Here is a 19,740-nt window from a genome sequence, read left to right on the forward strand (position 1 = left end):
TATGATTTCCACCCTCAAAGGAAAAAACTTATATATAGCCTATATATATATATATATATATATATATATATATATAAACTGTTTTCGGCTATATCCCGTAAAACTCAGGAAATATGGGAAAGAGTGGATAAATTGTGGAAGTGTTGTTTCCTTAAATTACAAACAAATCTTTGATTACAAGTAGCATATAGAGCTTAGCTGAAATTAAAATGTGATCCAAAGTAACACTTTAGTGATCGCGAAGACGGAACGCGACGGGTTTATGTGCAAAACTGGCTGTTTGAAACGCTAGATGATTAGAGTCATCAATGCAGTTAATGCGTAGAGTTTTTTACGTGATAAATTAAAGCTGTTGACGCTGTAAGCAGCAAGATGGTAGTTTGCTTTTTCTTTGGCGAAATAAAGTATTAAAAACATGTACTAAAGTTAAAAACTGTATTAACAATGTATTTACAACTGATTTTTTTTTCTATTTGTTGGAAAACTGTTTCCCTTGAGTTTTAAATGTGTAACAAATACGATATAATTACGTACCTAGTTGTTAAAAAAATACATCATGATGCACGTTTTGTTCCAAAGCTAATTATAATTTGCATCTTCTTGGGAACAAGTGTAGGCTACAGCTTCAAAATTTCACACTGACAACACGACCTACACGCCCCGAACACCGGCCTATTTCTTCGCGCCTCACTGACCCTCATACTTCTTTAGACGCGTTATTAAAAAAAAATAATAATAATAATAGGAGAGAAGTTGTACGTTGCGCGAGCACCATGCAACGAAATGTTTACAGGATTAAAAAAAACTACAAAAAATTATATGTGTGTTTTAAATCTTACATATAATTTAGTGATTTATATTAAACACTTTTCCATATCATTAAAACATTTATTTATTATGAATATTAGTGATATAAATTATGTGTATAAACTTATTCAAGTGTATTTATATAGCCTAAGTGAGGTTTTTCCCCGCATGAACAACTCATTGTAATTATAAATTATAAATTATTAAATTATTAATCAACATAATTATTGGTAGGCTATATATAATTAAATTCATCTCGATTATTTTATGTTCATTTTGAATACTTCGTATTTATTTGATTTTTTTTTAATTTGATTGAATTTATAATTGACGAACCGTATTCATAATATCACTCGAGTACTTCATTATTGTATCCCTATTAATCATTTGCATGCGAAATTAAAGTTTTTTTATAACGCCAAGTAAATTTAACTTATAACGTGAGTTTATAAAAACTACCGCCCTTTTTTTTTACACGACCAAGAGACATAGTTAACAGTACATTCCGCAGCACTTTCTTTTTTAACACGCAGAATGAGCAGAGGTCAGAACACGCGCTACTCGCACACCGCCACGCTCATTACAGTCACCTATCGTTGGCAGACGAGCAACAGTTTAGAGAGGTTTTACAGCCGTTGTGGTGGTAGCACTGGAGGCGTTTTCAAGTGGCAGCCTGAGCGACGAGACTGGGCAAACTTCAAATTAACGTTCGAAGTTTTAAAATTACGTATGTATTTAATGGAACAAATTTGTATGTACAAAATATAGGTGTTCTAGTGTTTCATGTCATAACATTTTGGAATTAAACAGTTAAGTAATACTTAGTTAGCCATTACTAATTATTGCATAATAATATTTTAAAAGTTTAAAAATAAGTTAAAAAGGATAGAAATGAACTGTTAGGATGATCTAACATCGTAATCACAAACGCATTCAGCTCATACGACGAGGGTAGTAGGTTCGAAGACTATGAAATCATGGCGGTCCCGTCAAAACTATAGTGGCTTCCACGCTTAGTTTGCAGTACAGAGAAAATTGCACCCTCTGTTGCCAGATTGATATCACCCGGATTTTTACCATAAATATTATTATTTTGTATACCATCGTTAATTATTATGAAAGTTTTAATGTATTTTTTATTTAACTATTTTTTTTTCTAAGTGTCCAATGGTTGTGTTATTAACGTTATAGTTATTCTGAACGAAAAAAAAAATTCAATATTAAACAAAAATTATTGTTTTACAGAGAAAAACTATTTGTAGCAATTGTCAATATTAATAACACGGCATTCCATTAAATTATGTGATATGCTCAAGCAGATTTTTATATTAGACTAGCGACCCTACTATCGCTTTTAATTGTGAATGTTCAAAAACCTATCTATATATAATCTAATTTTGTATTAATTTGTATTAAAAATATGATACAAATTTTCCAAAAAAAACTGTTGATCCGATTGCTACTAAACTTCACAGGATCACCTTCTGGGCTAATCTGAAGATTGCTTGAATAGTTCATCAAAATTGGTCCAGCCGTTTTGGAGTCCACAGGGAACATACATACACACCGATATATATATATATATGTGTGTGTGTGTGTGTATTTACAATTTTTTTCCTTTACAAAATAAATTATTTCAGATACTTTTTTTAAAACTCATTCCATTATAATTTATGTGTCTAAAATTTTTGCGGATGTTTTTGCGTTTGTATGGCGTGCATCTGGCAACAGAGCACGTTGGAACAAGGTAACTGCCAATTCTATGTATAGTTATGATCATCACTGGCTTAATGATCGGTAACGCGGTGAGATGGCGCCTGCCTGCAGAATGCCAGCGTGCGGCGGGAAGTCACCCACCAGGGGTCTGAGACCGGCACTCTGCAGGTAGCCGCACTTGCTGTTCTACACACAGCAACACTTTCATAATTTTTATATCTTTTAAGAAGTACATTTGAATTTTTCACCAAACGATGACGTTAGAAGCCAAAGAGGAGCTTCTATTTTCAATTAATTTGTGAGATATTAATCATTCTTTTACGTTTCTAATTGGAATAATTAACTTAGATAATTAAGTAAATATTCAATTTATCGCTAGAAATAAAGTTTGATTACGTAGGTATGTCGTTATATTGTATTAAACATTATTAAACTAAACGATTTACACGCAATGTAGTTTATCAAGATGTTCTTCATTAAAAAACAATTTTTTTTCAAATACTTTTTTATATGTGTATATCAGATATAATTTTAATTTACACAAAATTAAAATAAATCGAAATGTTAGTAAATATTTGGTGTATATTAAAATGTTTGTTATATTCATAGTTTTTCAATGGGCCCCTTAGGCGCCTTAGACTACAGCTAACTTTTAGCATATATGTATTGTGCGTTGGAAAGAGAGACTGCGGACTATAAGGATGAGGCACGCTATAGCTAGAGACCGGAAACATTCGCGGGTTAAATGACCTCCAGGATAGACTCCAATATCCTCTACACACTCGGGCAAATGCCAACTGTTCATTGGCTGCTGACTTGTGAGTCATCTCGACTGGGTGGTCTGTGATTCGACACTTCTATGAGTGAGGGTCTCTAATTGGCCCTTAGTCCTCCAGATTAACAGTGAACCAATGACAGAAGCAGCACTAAGGTATAATTATTTGAATTTTAGCATAAAACGAAATGAACCCGCGAATTTTTCAGGTCTCTAGCTACAGCAGTCGGCTGCCGAGGTCGGCTCGCGGCCTACCCGCACGCTGCCCTCACAGGCCGCGCGCGCGCGCCCCCTCGGCGGGTGGGTTTAATTGGCACACGGCCGCCCCTCCCCCCCACCATTCCACACCAGCGCCCCCCCACTTATGTTAAAACATCTTGATTACCCGGGCGAGCATCGCTACGGTATTGATTTATCAGCGGCAGCCGCGACCTCCCTGTAATCACGCTTACCACCCGGAGCCTGCCCAAACACGCCGGGCATTAATTCAAATTGGCCCCGGCACCGCCGCCCCTAACAATGGGAATTACCGCGCAAGAATGCGAGAGAGGTCTCCTGGCTATCCCGCGGACAGCCGCGGGGGCCGGTCGCCCCTGCCCCCCCCCCCCCCCCCCCCTTCGACCCCACAACCACGGAGATCTGGTTTCCCGCGCCTTTTCGTCCGGCTTTCCGCGACTATGCAGGCCACGGCAGGCACGACGCGGCCCAGGGATGGCCAAACACCGCCTCACGATTCGATTTCGTCGAATCGATTCGGATCGGAAACTACGATCGTGACATTCGATTAGAATTAACCGATTCAATGCGTCAACTAACAAAAAATACTCTCACAATCACGGAACCTGTCGCATGCAGCTATTGTCATCGTTATTCCCACCGGTATTTATAATACCATCTACTTAATGAAACACGTGTCGTGTACCATACAGTAAACATGTACCCGACAGAACTTCAACAAATCGCGAAACACAGGCGATGCTACAGTGTTTTAACTCTCAGCTAGTCTCGAAATTTCGCTGAGAAACAAAGTTTAAGTGTTGGTTAAATGTTAAAAATTTAAATTATTTGAAACATCGAATAAAAAAACTAATTTACATATTACTTTAAATGAAGTTTAGGCATTCACATCCTTTATTTGAATTGAGGATAAAACATTACACGTTGTCAATATAAAAAGTAAAAAAAAAAAATGGCATGATACATCCACACACAGATTCATGTAGCGGAGTATGGATGCGTCGCGCTATTTCTCTTCTGTGAAGACTCCTACTGCGAGTAGTACTCCTACTACTCCTTCTAAGACCCACAGCGCGGGAACCACACATAACTTAGAAACACACAACTTAGAACGATCATAACTTAGAAACACACAACTTAGAAACGTCAAACGTAGAAACTCATAACTTAGAACTATCGCAACTTAGAAACACACAACTTATAAACGTCATAACGTAGAAAGTCATAACTTAGAACCGTTATAACTTAGACAATTTTAAGTTCCTGTAGAATTTCCAAGAGAAGTTCCCATAGAATTTTGTGGCTATTTTCCCATGCATGTTCAGCAAGTCTGGGTTTTAGGGTTTCACCCTTCTTGCAGTTGTTTTTGTCTTCTTTGATTCGGGTGGATAGAGCTCTGCCAGTTTCACCTACGTACACGTGGCCACACTCACAGGGGATCTGATACACACAGTTGTGGGTTTGTAATTTTTCTGTGGCTGGTTGCAGCAAGTTATTTGGCCGGAAAGCATTGCCCCACAGCGCGACCGCCTGCCAGCCCGATGGCTCGCACGGCCTCCGTCATTGGCGCGTTCAGGAGTGGCTGGTTCGCAAGTCGTCCCGGACAGTGTCCTAGCGGCATTGTGGGACGTCAATAGCCTTTATAGCCAGGGGTAGTGCATCTGGCTGGTGGGCCGGAGGTCACGGGTTCGATTCCCCGGCGGAAATTAGGATTGGCTCCGCGCTGGCGGAAGGCAACGGAGAACCTTCGTGATATCCCCCTGGCGTTGAGAACGTACGAGAGTTTTACGACACATAGTTAGGGGCAGGCATTTTTCGCGAAAAGATCTGAATACCCATTAGACTGCAACAAGGTATACACACAACAACGGTTTCTTCCTTGTGATTGGCGGCCGTCTGAGAGAAGAGCCGTTGCCCCTTATTTTACCGAGCCACTCAGGACGCGTTTGCTCACGCACTGAACTACTGCGATTGGTGTTGTGACAGTAGACACATGACTGAAAGAAACACTCCCAATCACGAAACGCTGACAATACTACAGTGTTTAGAATTTCAACTAGTGTCGAAATCTTTTCGCGAAAAATGCATGCCCCATACACATAGTTCATTAGCTAGGCCCATGTGTTTTTTTTTTTTTTTTTTTCGCGAAAATATTTCTAGGCGAAAAATATTTCGGTGGTTGGAAGGGTTTGTTAAAGGTGCGTTTCTGCTGTCAGCACACCAATCACAGACATTCATCGCGGAAGCAAACGCGTCCTGAGTGGCTCGGCCAACGTCGGCGCGAGGTCGCGGCACGTCGGGGTCCCAAGGGAAGAGAGAGAGGGGGGGGGGGGGGACCGCCGCCGGAAGCAGGCCGCATTGCTGGGCCGCCGTCATTACGTCGAGGGTCCCCCGCCTCCCTGCGCCGCGCCTGAAGGTCGCCTCCCGCGCGCTGCTCTTCCCCGCCGTGTGCTGCCGTCCTCCGGCTAGGGCCCGCTCCGCAGTCACGCGGAGACCAAGACGGCTCACGTACACGTAAGCATCGCGGAACCAGGGGCGAAGCCAGGATGGGAGGGGTTTATGTGATCACCAAATCTTTAATTAATTTCTTATTAATCACTCAAACAAATTTCATATTAAAATTAACAACAATTTTACCATTACAATATTTAAATTTAAGTACCGAAAACTGATAAAATAGCACTATTTTACACCTTAAAATCCTAATTTTCCCGGGGGAGGGACCCCCCCACCCCTCGCTTTAATACGAGGGGGGGGGGGATGCTTCTTAACACCCCCCCCCCATACACAAATCCTGGCTACGCCACTGCGCGGAACAGAGTTCCTACAATGGCGCGCAGACGGAGACGGATCCGCACGGATTAGCACGGCCATGCTGTGCTCTTCCGTTTATGTTGCTCCGTGCGACCGTACTTGGCTGCGGTTGTAAGCCATGTTTGTTTATGATATAAATACGTCTGGTGGTTTATAATTACGCACGGTCAATACTTTGGCGTTATTTTGAGCGTATTCCCCCCACCCCCCACAGCTCTCTCCTCCGAAGTGATCCGAGTTGCCGAGTGCAACACCCGGCCATGTTGTTCACACCAGACGTAACTATTGTATGGAGTGTTTTTTTTTGTGTCATAAAGATTGCGGGCTTACGCGAAGCAATATAAACTCGCATATAGTCACTTCGTAAATATTTGGACATATCAACCTTAATGACGTGCCAAATAAATTTTTATGATAGTGAAACTACCCTGAAATATATATCGTAAACTAAAGTAGTGATAGTAAAAAGTAAACACAACTTTTAAAATATTTCAGAAAACTGGCATTACGATAATTTTAATGCATATTCTCCTTCTAAATTCTCAAGATTGTTAGTAGCAACATAGTTCGAATCTCGTCAATAGAAAAAAAATAGTTAACGTTTTTAAAAATATAATAATAATGTTGAATCAGCTCAATAAATTTATGGTTTATTCGTAGGAAGTATTCTTAGTATTTTTAAATGTTATAAGTTAATATTTTAGTAATGCCTCAGAAGTATGATTTTTAACGTGTGGAGAAATTTTAGAGTATTATCTGTTTAATGAATTTTATCAAGATGGATAGTATTACAATAAAATATCTTGTCGAATATCAGGTCCAAAGCCTGGGTTTTATCAGAACAGTTTCTAATAGTTTGAAATTTCCGGTTGTTTTTGCTGCTAATTATAGTGGCGGGCGCAGAACGTAGGTATGTGATTCGCATTCAAAAATTTTGGTATTGAATAAGCGACTATTTTATTTAACAGTTTATTTATCACGTATTATAAAATTATTTGCAACATGAACAACATGAGAACAAATAAGTTTTCTCGTTACAGAGGTTATGTTTACACATCACAGACGAGTAGGACTGAAAGATTAGCTCACTTTTTTTTTTAATACACTACATAACTTCCCAAATAAACTTCCAGAAGTAAGCACATGTTTATGACAAACCATGCTACACTAACTCGTAGAATAACACCGTGTCAGTGTTAAGAAGACTGCATGTCGTCGCTCTACCACTCTGGCTCTGGGGTAGAGCGCCTGACTTGTGACTTGTAGGACCCGGGTTCGCGCCCCGGCTCCTCCAAGGCGGATTGTCTCAGGCAGATGGTGGCATTTGTCTGATAGGAATTCAATCCCTTTGCAACAAGTCAGGCTACGAAAAAGACGGTGTGTGGAAAAAAAAAAACCTTCCAGGGTGGCTTCCAAATGGGGAGCCCGTTTCTTTTCCAGGGCTCCCCGGATGCGGGGGTTATCCGGGGGTTTCTCCGGGGTCGAGGAGTTTTGCAAAAATGTTTTTTAAGTTTTGTATAACAGAACTGTATCATAAAATGTAGTTGAAAAAACAATAAGCTTATATTAATCACGCTTGCATTATTTTATAGAATTTCATGTTAAATGTTGTGCCTGAGTTTCGTATTATAAGTGTATTTGAAACACGCGGACCGTTGGATTAGTCGTAATGGTCGAGACTACAACTGGCCTCCATGTTCACCTGACATAACGTCGTGCGATTATTCTCCTTTTGGCGCTTTATAAAAGATCGTGTCTACGTTCCGTCGCTATCTAATGATGTGCCAGGGTTGAGACACAGAAGTGAAGAGGCTCGCGCTTCTATTACTCCGGACGTGTTAACCAAAGTGTGTAAGAAAAACTAAGGTTAGTTTACCTTCAATTTGATGTGTGATTTTTTGTAAATAGTCTAAATTAAACGGTTATAATATTCCATTGAAACTGGGACATTCTTTTACGGACAGCCTGTATTGTTGCAACAATAAGCATATATATATAAATATATATATATATTCAAATCACTCCATTGGACTGTCTTGGATTATGGCTTGAATGAACATTAGTACCCTGCAGTTTGGTCGTGCTAGACAAAGTGAGTGGTAACACTGGTAACGGGAAGCCTAAGATGTACATCAAGCTCTGTCCCTGCCCGAACACGCCCGAATATTCACCTTCGGCCAACTTCGGGTTTATTTATATATATATATATATTTATATTTCTTGGTTTATTTTAATGTAGCTATACTATCTAACTAACCGTCCATAATGTTTTAAAGTGTTTTAATGTAGCTAACCTAACCGACCACTTTTAATATTTGAATTCATTTTTCCTGCGCAAAAATAAAACAAATCCCGAGGTTGGCCGAAGGTGAATATTCGGGCGTGTTCGGGCAGGGACAGAGCTTGATGTACATCTTAGGCTTCTCCACTGGTAACGGCCTCCTCGGCGGGTCGGAGGAAAAGCTGCGCGCTCATCGCGCATGCGCAGAGCGCCCCGGGGCAGTACCGCGAATCGCGCGCCCAGTTCCGCGTATCGCCGCCACCTTTCCTGGTACCGGCGCGGCGCAGGAAAACAGGTTGCGCAACACAACAGCCGTGTGGTTCCCCGGCGCGCCGCCGCGTGGGCGGGCGCTCTTCAGTTGTCGTCGCCCACGCACCTCGCGTTCCGCGGCGGTTAACCAAGCCCGCGTTATCGCTCCTCCGCTGTTACGTGGCGCGGTAATTATACAACCGTCCCTGTCATCAAGTCGCTTGTCTTTGTTCGCGTGGGCTTCCGCAACCGTCTTGTTATCGAAAATAGTACCTAAAGTTACTGCACGTAATAATAATAATAATAATTTATTTTCCCCCTATTTTTACACTTTGATAACAATATTCACTTAATTAACCAGGAAATTTAGCACTCACGAAAGGAAGTTTGTCTGTGAGTGCATCTAGTATTTCAAATTACATGCGGTATTTTGACAAAATTTAAACATTTATAAATGTATAATAACTGAGAAATATGTGTATAAAATATATACTTAAGAAAACTTACATCAGTTTTATAAAGATGAAATTTAAAAAAGAGCAATTTATTCAAATTCAATATATTGTACAAACAACGTATAAATTATAACATTGTTACGTGAACAAATGAAAATATAATTAAATAAAAATTAGTATTTAAAGTAAAGTACAAGTACAAAGTTATAACAATATATAAAACTTACTTAAATACTAAAGACATCTCTTCATCAGTTCATCAGTTCATCAGTTATCTAGCCAAATATTAACTTTTTTTTATTTGAAAATAATTTTTTGTTTTTAGTTTTCCAGGAAGAATAACAATTTTTGGAAGAAAAAATTTTAATATCTCTGGGATATTGTTTTATGAAATAGAGGGGTTGGTAAATTTATGTTCTGTCTATGCCGTGTGGGATAGTTATAATCTACATAATTTTACTGATTTTCCTTTTATTACATATTAATTATTGCAGCTCTAATAAACAATCTCTTAATATGAAATACATTTAATATTTTAAAAAGTTCCTTGGATGGGTACATGTGGTTTGTTTAAATAACTGGTAAAATAAGTTTTTTATTGTTATAAGTGGCTTAATTGCTCTTTCGGTGATTGTAGCTGCAACTTCTGCAACTGGCAGTAAGTTAGTGGAAGAAGGTGTGGGTGGGAAGTGCGAATTTTAATACCAGGTTTCATTTACACCAAGATTTATGCACAGCGAAATGCATGATGAAACTTTGCGGACTGAATGCAAAGTATACCCGGACTTGAAATATCCAAAAAATCTCACAAACGTTAATTTACAGCCCCGGCAAGTCCATATAAAAAAAAGCTAGAAATGCAATCACAATTAAGTCGAGGAATTTTAATTTTAAGACAAAAACTTATATGTACCAATAATACCCACTTCTCTAAAGCAATTAATAAATATTCATACACATAAATAGCGTAAAGCCAAAATTTACAATTGATGGATCACAAGAACATATAAATGTGCGTGCTCATGTAATAACTATAAATGAAGTCTATCTGAAAACACAACAAACAAATAAGCAGAGTGAAATGCCAAGTAACTAGGTCTTAACAATGAGGCGGACTATACACGCCTCAGTGATTCGCAAATAATTTTGTAACACAAGGTTTTAATTTGTATAAAAAAGTTTAAACAAAACTAATACACAAGTTTAACAAATTTAAATTTAAAAAAAGTAAGAAAGCATTATTCAGATATGAGCACATTTTTACATTCGTAAATAAAAATATTTTATAGTTTATAATTAATTTTTTCACGTAAAATAAAATGACGGAATGTAAATTACTGAAAGTATACAAATTCTAGGATATATAATTTAATTTATCAGCATCTATGCGTTCGGGTGAAAATTGTTCACCTTTAGTACTTTATACACCCACAACACATTTGAGTGCAAAGTTGCAAAGGTACAGCCTACCAGAACAAACCTATTTTCCGCAGTAGTCATAGCTTCCTCCAGGTTTACTAACATTATAAACGCGGCCTTTTATTTTATTTTCAATTACTATATTGCCTTCGCAACACTCGTGGTATACCAACCCTGATATATGTTCCCTTATTTATTTTCCACTGCATTCATATTACGCCAAGGATTCCAAACTGATAATCGATCCTTTAGGTATTCTATATTTTGTGATATAAATATCAATATCAGGAATTATAATCTGCTGTTCGCGTGCGATTAATTATCAGCTCTCAAAAGTAATATCCGTGGTGATACGAGAGTACTACGAGATCCACCAAAACTTTGCCCCAACAATATAAAAAAAAAGATAAAATACGCATACTAATCATGTAAATCTTTCAATATGAAAAACCAAACAAAGAAAACTTTATAATTTTCGAAAGAAATGTACGGACGGGGAAGTAACATTGTGCCACATAGATTTTTTAATGCATTTACATGTTATGTTTCATAATGGAATCAATGAAATAAAAGCATAAACTAAGAGCAACGGAATTGGACGTCTGAAGGCCAGTACGGAGGTATAGGAAGGGAGAACGTCAGAAGACTTTAGTCAAGAAATAATAGGTATAATACCATAATGTAATTACTCTATACCGACATTATAATGACAACCAAAACTAATTATTCATTACACCGCAACAGTAGCGTGCTGAGCAAGAGCAACCAATGCTTTATAAGGCAGTATCATTCAGTGTCTGTAATGCTTTTCGGGATGAGAATCTTGCTGTTTCTTTTGTTTTAGTACTACAATATTTACAAAACAACTGTACGGTATCTGTGAATTTCAGTAAAAGTAAATTGAAAACATCTTCAATTATGGGTGAAAAAAGTTAATTTGCAAGTAATGACAATGTGCATTTAGAGTCACAAGGCCTTTAGTTTTAATCAAATTCAAACATTCAGAATAATTTTAAAATACATCAGTTTCCAATACTAAAAGAGTCCACCTTTATCTATTGTATATGGGGAAGTCCCGTCTCCTTGGGTCTCAGCCCCAAGACCCGACTTAACACGTGAACTGTGACTGGCATATAAGAATAGCCTATATCCCAGCCCTGAAAGCAATCGCTTTTTACACGGTATGTTTTTGACGTGACGTCTAATAAATCTATGAACGCCGGCTGCACGCACGAAAAAGGATGACTCATTGTCCCGTTACGCACATTGTCCCGTTACGCTCATTGTACGCTTGCACCGCATCTATCTATCATCCACTCGATTGGAACAACCATCGATTTGACTTTTTCGAGGCACATTAAACTTGAAACACTCCCATTCGTTTCCTACTTTTCCTATCATCGTCCTATCCTTAACAGAATAACACAGATTGGAAGAAGTTAAATAGCAAACATGTATAAAAGCTATAGTTAAAATAATCTCTTCGTTAAAGTAATAAACATATTTGAATTAATGAGTGCAAATAAAAGTAAATTTATCAATTAAATTGTAGATTTCATTTCACTCCTTCTTTGTATCCATAAAAAATAGTGATAATTCAATAACAATGATTTAATTTTATTCATAAAAGTATGCAATCATTTCATCAATGTTTTGTTATGACGTTGTCACGTTAAACTATCGTCCGTAAACCGACTTTACAGACAACCAATGTTTTTTTTATTTGTTTGTTTTCGTTTGCCATGAACCTCCAAGCTGTTCGATGCGCTTTAATGAGTTCACGGCCGCGTGGAAGATAGCGGCTTGCGAAACAACAAGGAAAATTGCAGCAGAGTTTGTCTTTGCATTGATCTCAAGACTAACAACCACGCACGAACACCAAGTCACTTACGGAGATGTGTTGGACTAAATGACTTTCATCGCGACGGTCGTACATGGGCAAAATGCTGACACTCAGTCTCAGATGTATTCAGACCAAGGGACAATCGGTCCTAATTATGTACATTCATTTCCAGTTATAATATGGACATAAGGCTAAGTGGTATTGCATAACTGCCTGTCAATATTACGATGATTAAGTAGGTCTATGTTGTTTGTTGGTTAACGCAGTACTCTTCATAGTAAAGAAAAGATATACAATAACCTAGAGCACAGAATTTTAGTCTCTTAGACGATGTGAAGTACATCTAATGTTACGTGTTAAATTATTTTGTGGGAAATAAGAAAGTTTGAGGACATTAATTGGCCCAGTAACACTATCGAGGGAGTTTTGGTGTTATTCAAACTAGATATTTGCATTATATAATTTAAACAGAAATGAGGCTCAGTTCAAAACCATTACGCAAATCCACGGGCAACTACGAAGGGTAAACATTATTTGCCCTCAAATAAATAAAACTTAAAAAAAATACAAACAAATCTTTAAGCCAAATAACTTTAAGAAAAAAAATATATGTTTGGCACGCAAACCAAGAGACGTGGAAGCAAAGTTGCATGCAAACTGGCACTTGACACTCAGGCTAAGATATGTGTTCAGAGCAAGGCACAGACAGTCGCAGTCAGCTCAGATCAGTTGCTTAATGAAGCAACCCCAAGCAGCCATTTCTGACTGACTGACTGACAGGGATATCATCATCGCCAGTAGCGGACCCAGGGGCCGAGCACTCGAACTTGGCATCGAAATCCGAGGCCCGCGAGGAGTCCCAGGCCGCTGAATGCGGCCCCTAACCTCCTGTTTTGTACCTGTAAATAATAAGTAGAGACCTGCAAAATTGGCGGATTCATTCGGTGATAGGCTAGAATTCAAACACATATATACCTCTCAGATAATTTTGCTATTGGCTTACTGTTCATCTGGACGAATCTCAACCAGTTATAAACCCTCAACCGAAGAAGGATCGAATCACAGACAAACCAGATGAGACGACTTTACAAGTCGGCAGCCAATGAACTAGCGTTATTTGCCCGAGTGTACAGGGGTATGTGCAGTCTATCCTGAAGGCCATCGAAACCGCGAATTTTGCAGGTTCTCTAATAATAAGTTTTGACGGGGATTGTGAAATCGCAGTGAAATTCGTTTCGTCACATGTCTGGCCATGTGACTTTCATAGCAATTGATGCTGTAGGACAAAGTGACGCTCAGAGTGAATGAATGCTTGGGCCAAGTGGCACCAGAGCCAAGGGACACTCGGGAAGAAGTGACTTACGGCGAAGTGCAGGACTGAATGACGCGTGCTTCTGTGCGGCGGCCTGTTCTGCGGCGCGGACGCCGTCGTTTGACGAGGGGGGGGGGGGGCGGGGGACGGAGAGCAGGACGCCCGTGAAAGACGGGGTATGAGGGGGGGGGGGGGCGCCCTCGTCTTACACGTCTTCGCCGTGCGCACATATTGACCGCGTGGACGAGCAAACACGCGGCGACGACTGGCGCGACCCCCCCCCCCCCCCTCCCCGGCCGGCGGGCCGCGGGTCGCGTCTCGAGTCCCGGCGCTGGCGAGGCCAAACAGGCAGCGACTGCAGTCGGTTCATGGGACTTACGGACGGAGAATGCGCCTCTAATAAGTTCATCACTGAGAGAAAGGTTTGTTTGCCTCAACACAATATTTGTTTATATATGGCGAAATACATATATTTTGTTAATTCGAAACAAATATTTTGTAGTAGGAAAGATTCTGTTGACCCAAAAAAATTATTTTGTCAACTCAAATGTATATTTGGTTAGTGTGTAACAAATTATTTTTGTTACGTACCGAGTTTGATTAAACTAATGAAATATTTTGTTCCACCAAGTAAATATTTGTTTCCCCATATATAAACAAATATTTGTTTGATTAAAACAAACCTTTTTCACTGTGCAAGATTCCGAAAACCGAGCTTTGTGTTGTTGCTGGAAACTGGGAAGATGTGCACTTGTAAGGAAGCAAGGTGATTTGCTATAGACTCAATAATTTTTTTCAAGGTTTTTTAGATACTAATGCAATTTTATTCTTGCGATTTCGTTTTTAAAATAGCTAAGCTAACCTCATTACTAGGAGGCAGGATTTTTTTTTTTAATTCCAAGCAATATCGTATTCCTGCGCCAGCCGTTTCTTCCTAGTGTTTGGCGACCCTTATCGACTTATTCCACAGAGTCATTCAGGACGTGTTTTATTCCAAACCGAGTTACTGTGATTGGTGTTGTTACAGTAGACATGCACCTGAAAGAAATTCGCCCGATCACGAAACACAGACGAAGCTACAATGTTTTAACTCTCAGCTAGTCTCGAAATCTTGTCGCGAAAGATACATGCCTCTACTCATTACTGGTAAATTCACGATAATATCCATAAACAGTTTGCAACCAGTGTTCTTCGTAAATTTTGGGTGATAATATTTAACAGTTTGCAAGCGTGATATTCAGCTATTCAGCTGATACGCAGAATTTTCATCTCTATGCATTTAAACGCGGGCCCAAATGACGACCATGAAAAATATTTGAAAGCTACAAGCTAAGTTTTATTTCCTTCTATCTACGTCTCAATGTGAAAAATCCTTCGAATACAACAGCACTAGCAATTTTAACATTCATAAAATGAACATAACGTTAGAGCATCCCTAATAGTTTTGACATCATATAATTGACTTCTGGCCTCCAAGTTTTTAGATCATTCCGTAAAATTCAACTTAAACATTAGCAGATCCCTACTTACACCACATGTGGACCAGTATCTACAAATTTTTACATCTTCTTGGCCTTCAAAAAAGGTTAAATTGGGTGGAATGCACTGTACGTAGAGACGGTGATCTATCATGAGAAATATTTTACTGTTAAACTTCAATAAAAACTCTGTTCGTGTGTGCAGCATGCACTTCTTTACTGGCTACGATTGGCAAAATAAGTTCGTTCAGCCCTTCACTGGGCTAATGAGAACTAAGATGTTGCACCATTGCACGAAATATGTAGTGGGAATTATTAAGTAAATTAAGATCCAGAGTGAGGAATAGCGTTATCGCCCGAAAACAGCGACGCCGTCTTGGAAATATTCAATCATAGAAGTTGAACAGTTTCGCAACTCAGACCGCTGTCTAGCGAGCAGTAGGATCCGCGCGAGAGCGACCTTGGGCGGGGCGCGATGTTTTCAGGCGGGCGAGTAGCGGCGCCGGCGCAGACAATGAGCGGGAGGTGGCGGCGCGACGCAAGTCAGGCGGGAAATGAGTCGGCGCGGCGGCGCGGGGGGGAGGAGGCCGACTGTGACGACAGCCTTCGCGCGGGGTGGGTTCGTGTTCCACGCGTGCGTCCGAGTCTCCGGCCTCCGAGGCCGCGCATCGCCTTACAAGGGCGCGACCGCCGTGGCTATGGACGCTCCACTTTAAGGTTACATTTCGCAAAGTATGCTCTTGGTGGTCGAGCGCGCAAACCAGCAAGTGAAGGCATCAGTTTCCACAACCTGCTTACTAAGAACGAACATAAAACGTTAAGGAAGAGAGTACACGTTCTTAAGCTGAATGAATACCTCAATACTTGGAAACCAATTCAGTGCTCATAAATATGAGTAATGCCGGGGTGTTTGGATGGAACCCGCGGCCCACGCCTCATGAGGGCGTCGCATGAGCGATCACGGCCGTTGGCAAGCGGTGAGAAGGGAGGGTAATGCTTGGGTGGGGGGGGGGGAGAGGGGGAGAATTGATTCAAACGACGATGTTCAGTTGATCAGAGCTTAGCTTGCATACCCCATGCCCCCTTGTGGGGCTTGCTGTGGTCTTCTTTGCAAAATGAATCCGCAGCGCCTGCAGTCGCCTTGGCCGCGTGAATTAAGGCATCGTGGACCCCCGACCGGCTTCTGAGCAACGGTTAGAGAGTCAAGTGGTTCCTAACTCACTGAGATATTTGCGATTTCGTCTTTTTGAGCATGCCTGTGTGCATAACCGTGCAACGTAGCACACCGCCTCTACCGGAGACTCGAGTCTGTTTGAGCCAGCGGCGGCTCCAAGAAGTCTTTTTGGGAAAGGATATAGTAAAAAAAAGGGATGTGCTTGCGAAATGCTACATTAAATATGTCAGGTGTTGGCCTTGGAATAATTTAATAGGTACATACTTTCATACATACAACGTTTAACGAAAGAAAAGTAAACAAAAAAATTAAAGATTTAAGTTAACATAAATATGACCTTCAAAACAAATATATACTAATATTATAAAGCTGAAGAGTTTGTTTGTTTGTTTGTTTGAACGCGCTAATCTCAGGAACCACTGGTCCGATTTGAAAAATTCTTTCAGTGTTGGATAGTACATTTATCGAGGAAGGCTATAGGTTATATTATATTATCAATAACATTAGGGATCCTTACTAAAAATCCAATTTAGAATAAAATGCGTTGGAGGGGGTTAGATACAACATGCAGTACACGTACGAAGTGTGTGTTGACAATGCCGCAGGCGCATAGAAGTTTATTTCCTATTGCCTATTAACATTGTTGCCACACACTAGATGCCTTATCATTCTTAATTTTTCCATGCAAGTAAAAAACACCCGTGTGATATTAACAACGAAGCAATCAGTACCCTCATAAGAGTTCAATTAGTATTTAAATACTTTTTATCACTTTAAATCGCAAACCTAAACTATTGTTTTTTTCCCTCTCTCTGTGTTAAATTTGTTTTTTTATTGTCCTTTTTTTCAAGTATATATATTTTACAGACTTCAAACTTCACAGTAATGTTCCTTATGTTACACAGGATGACATTTTCCGAAAATTAGATTCCATGGGTGGTTAAAACCAGGCAACAGTGGGTAATTTGTCTGCATGAGAATAGGATTTTGCATTGTTCATGCCTTCTGCGTCTCCATGGCAACGGGCATCGCGCGGCAGTGGCGTACCCACAAGGAGGGGCATGCATAATGAGCGGCGCAAGAGTGATCTGCCTGTAGACTGCCGTAGCGAAGTGCGGGTACATCAGTTGTAAGTTGCGTGCACGAGTCGGGAAACCATCGGTGCTATTCATTTTCTCTCCGGTACATTATACAGCATTGTAATAAATTTTCAATGAAATTTTTTTTTTATTTACCATTACTGTAAATGGGATATGTGGCTTTATTTTTTCCGTTAGTATAGCCGTGGGAAGCCGGGTCGGGCAGCTAGTAATAATTATAATACGTTAGTTCTCGGGACGAGCTATCTGTCGCCTCTATAACCCCCGCTTGGTTCGAGCAGAGGTGTTGACGCCGAGGTCACAGCCGCGTCTGCTTGGGCAACCTTCGCCGCAAAGCGTCTCTCGAGCCGGCGCGACCTCCGCGCCAGGAAAGTAACCGGCCAATGGCAGCACGACACCTCGCCGGAACATAGTCCGAGGCGTCCAAAGTGACGGGGCAGACGTGCCGACCACTTCATCGTCGGAACGGTAATCACTTACAGTGATTTTCCACCGGAAGAGAACACGATATAAGACGATCCGGGCATAAAACCTCAATTCAAACCAGAATAAAAAAAACCGGTCGGTAAATCGTCATTCGCTGATTATTCTCTTGACCTCCTGCTGACCGATAAGTAGAGACCCGGAAATTTCGCTGATTCATTTAGTCGCAAGATAGAATGCAAACCTTCACACTCTCGCACTGTGTTCATGATTGGCCAGCAACCGTTTGGACACGCCCGTCTACGACCGTGAGCCAATGATGCCCAGCTAGGAGAGAAGTAAGCGAATCAGGTAGTGCCAAATAACAAGGATAAAAATGTTCTCGCTAAGAAATCAACCAATGGGAAAGTAAACATGGGTCGTGCACACCTATAACTTTGAATTCTATCCTGAGGCCAGAAGAATCCGCGAAATTTCCGGGATTCTACCGATAAGTATGTGAAATGCCTTTGGGAATCAATTTTGCATGAAGCGAGCTAACTCCAGTCGCTTTAAAATGGTTCCACGCTAAATCGCAGCCAAAATATACTGATTTTCATTACTACTTACATATATCAATTAATTTTCCGCACGTCCTTCTGCAGAACAAGCCACTTGGCGACAGAGAGTGAACTTCGTTCGTTGTTCAAGTAAGTCCGGACGAAAAATATTTGCACATTCGTGCGGTTCACATTTTTCCTCGTTGAAAAAATAGCATCAGCGTGTTGTATCGTTGGCCCTTTGACCTTCACATCCGATATTCGCGATCGGGCGACAAACAAGCGCGAAGGCCGCAGGCCAGTCGCGGGGGGAAGGGGAGAGAGAGAGATGTGCCGACGCGACCCCGTGTTGCGATGGGTTGGGGATCATGCGAACACGCAGCGGCGCCGTAAACATGTTATCGCAGGAGGCCGGGGTTTATCGACGGCTGGGACGGAGGTGAAAGGGGGAGGGAGGTTATAGTTCTCGGCGGGCTCCCAGGCACGTGTGGCGACGCCTGTCGTCCGGGCAGAAGGCAGCCTCGTCCGACGACCACCCACGCTGGTCCGGCGGTGAACGGGGCGTTCGCCAGAGAAGTCACTCGCATGAATTAGTCCTTCAAACTACCCGAGCATTTATTTAGTTTAGACGAACACGAATTCGGAACAGCACACATTTATCAGAACTAGCATTTGGTGGAACTGGTATCTGATAGATTACGTGCCCACAATTAAACGTAATTTTGGCACATTACGTGAATGGCAGTCGGACTATATGATATAAACATTTGACATAATAAATATTTATCAGACTAGATATCAAGGTGAGTATGCGATTAAAAAAAAATACGGTTTCCAACTTTTGATACAGCAGACATTCGGTTGAATTGTTTTGGTTGATAATTAGTTTGGAAGGACTTTGACAGAAGAGGAATTAGGCATAGTCGGTACTAGCGATTCGGTATAACTAATGTGTATACAAACAAGTGTTTGTCAAAGCAAGCGAAAACTCTTGTTAACCATCAGCTGCCAGCTGAGGTTTAGCTGGGAAAATACTGTGTAGAATAACCTTTCTTAAAGATTGGTTTCAAAATAGTCTATATTAGAGAAACTAAGCTACACGTGTTATTCGAAGAAAA

This window comes from Bacillus rossius, chromosome 3 (assembly GCF_032445375.1).
Source record: "Bacillus rossius redtenbacheri isolate Brsri chromosome 3, Brsri_v3, whole genome shotgun sequence".
NCBI classification, from domain to species: Eukaryota; Metazoa; Arthropoda; class Insecta; order Phasmatodea; family Bacillidae; genus Bacillus; species Bacillus rossius.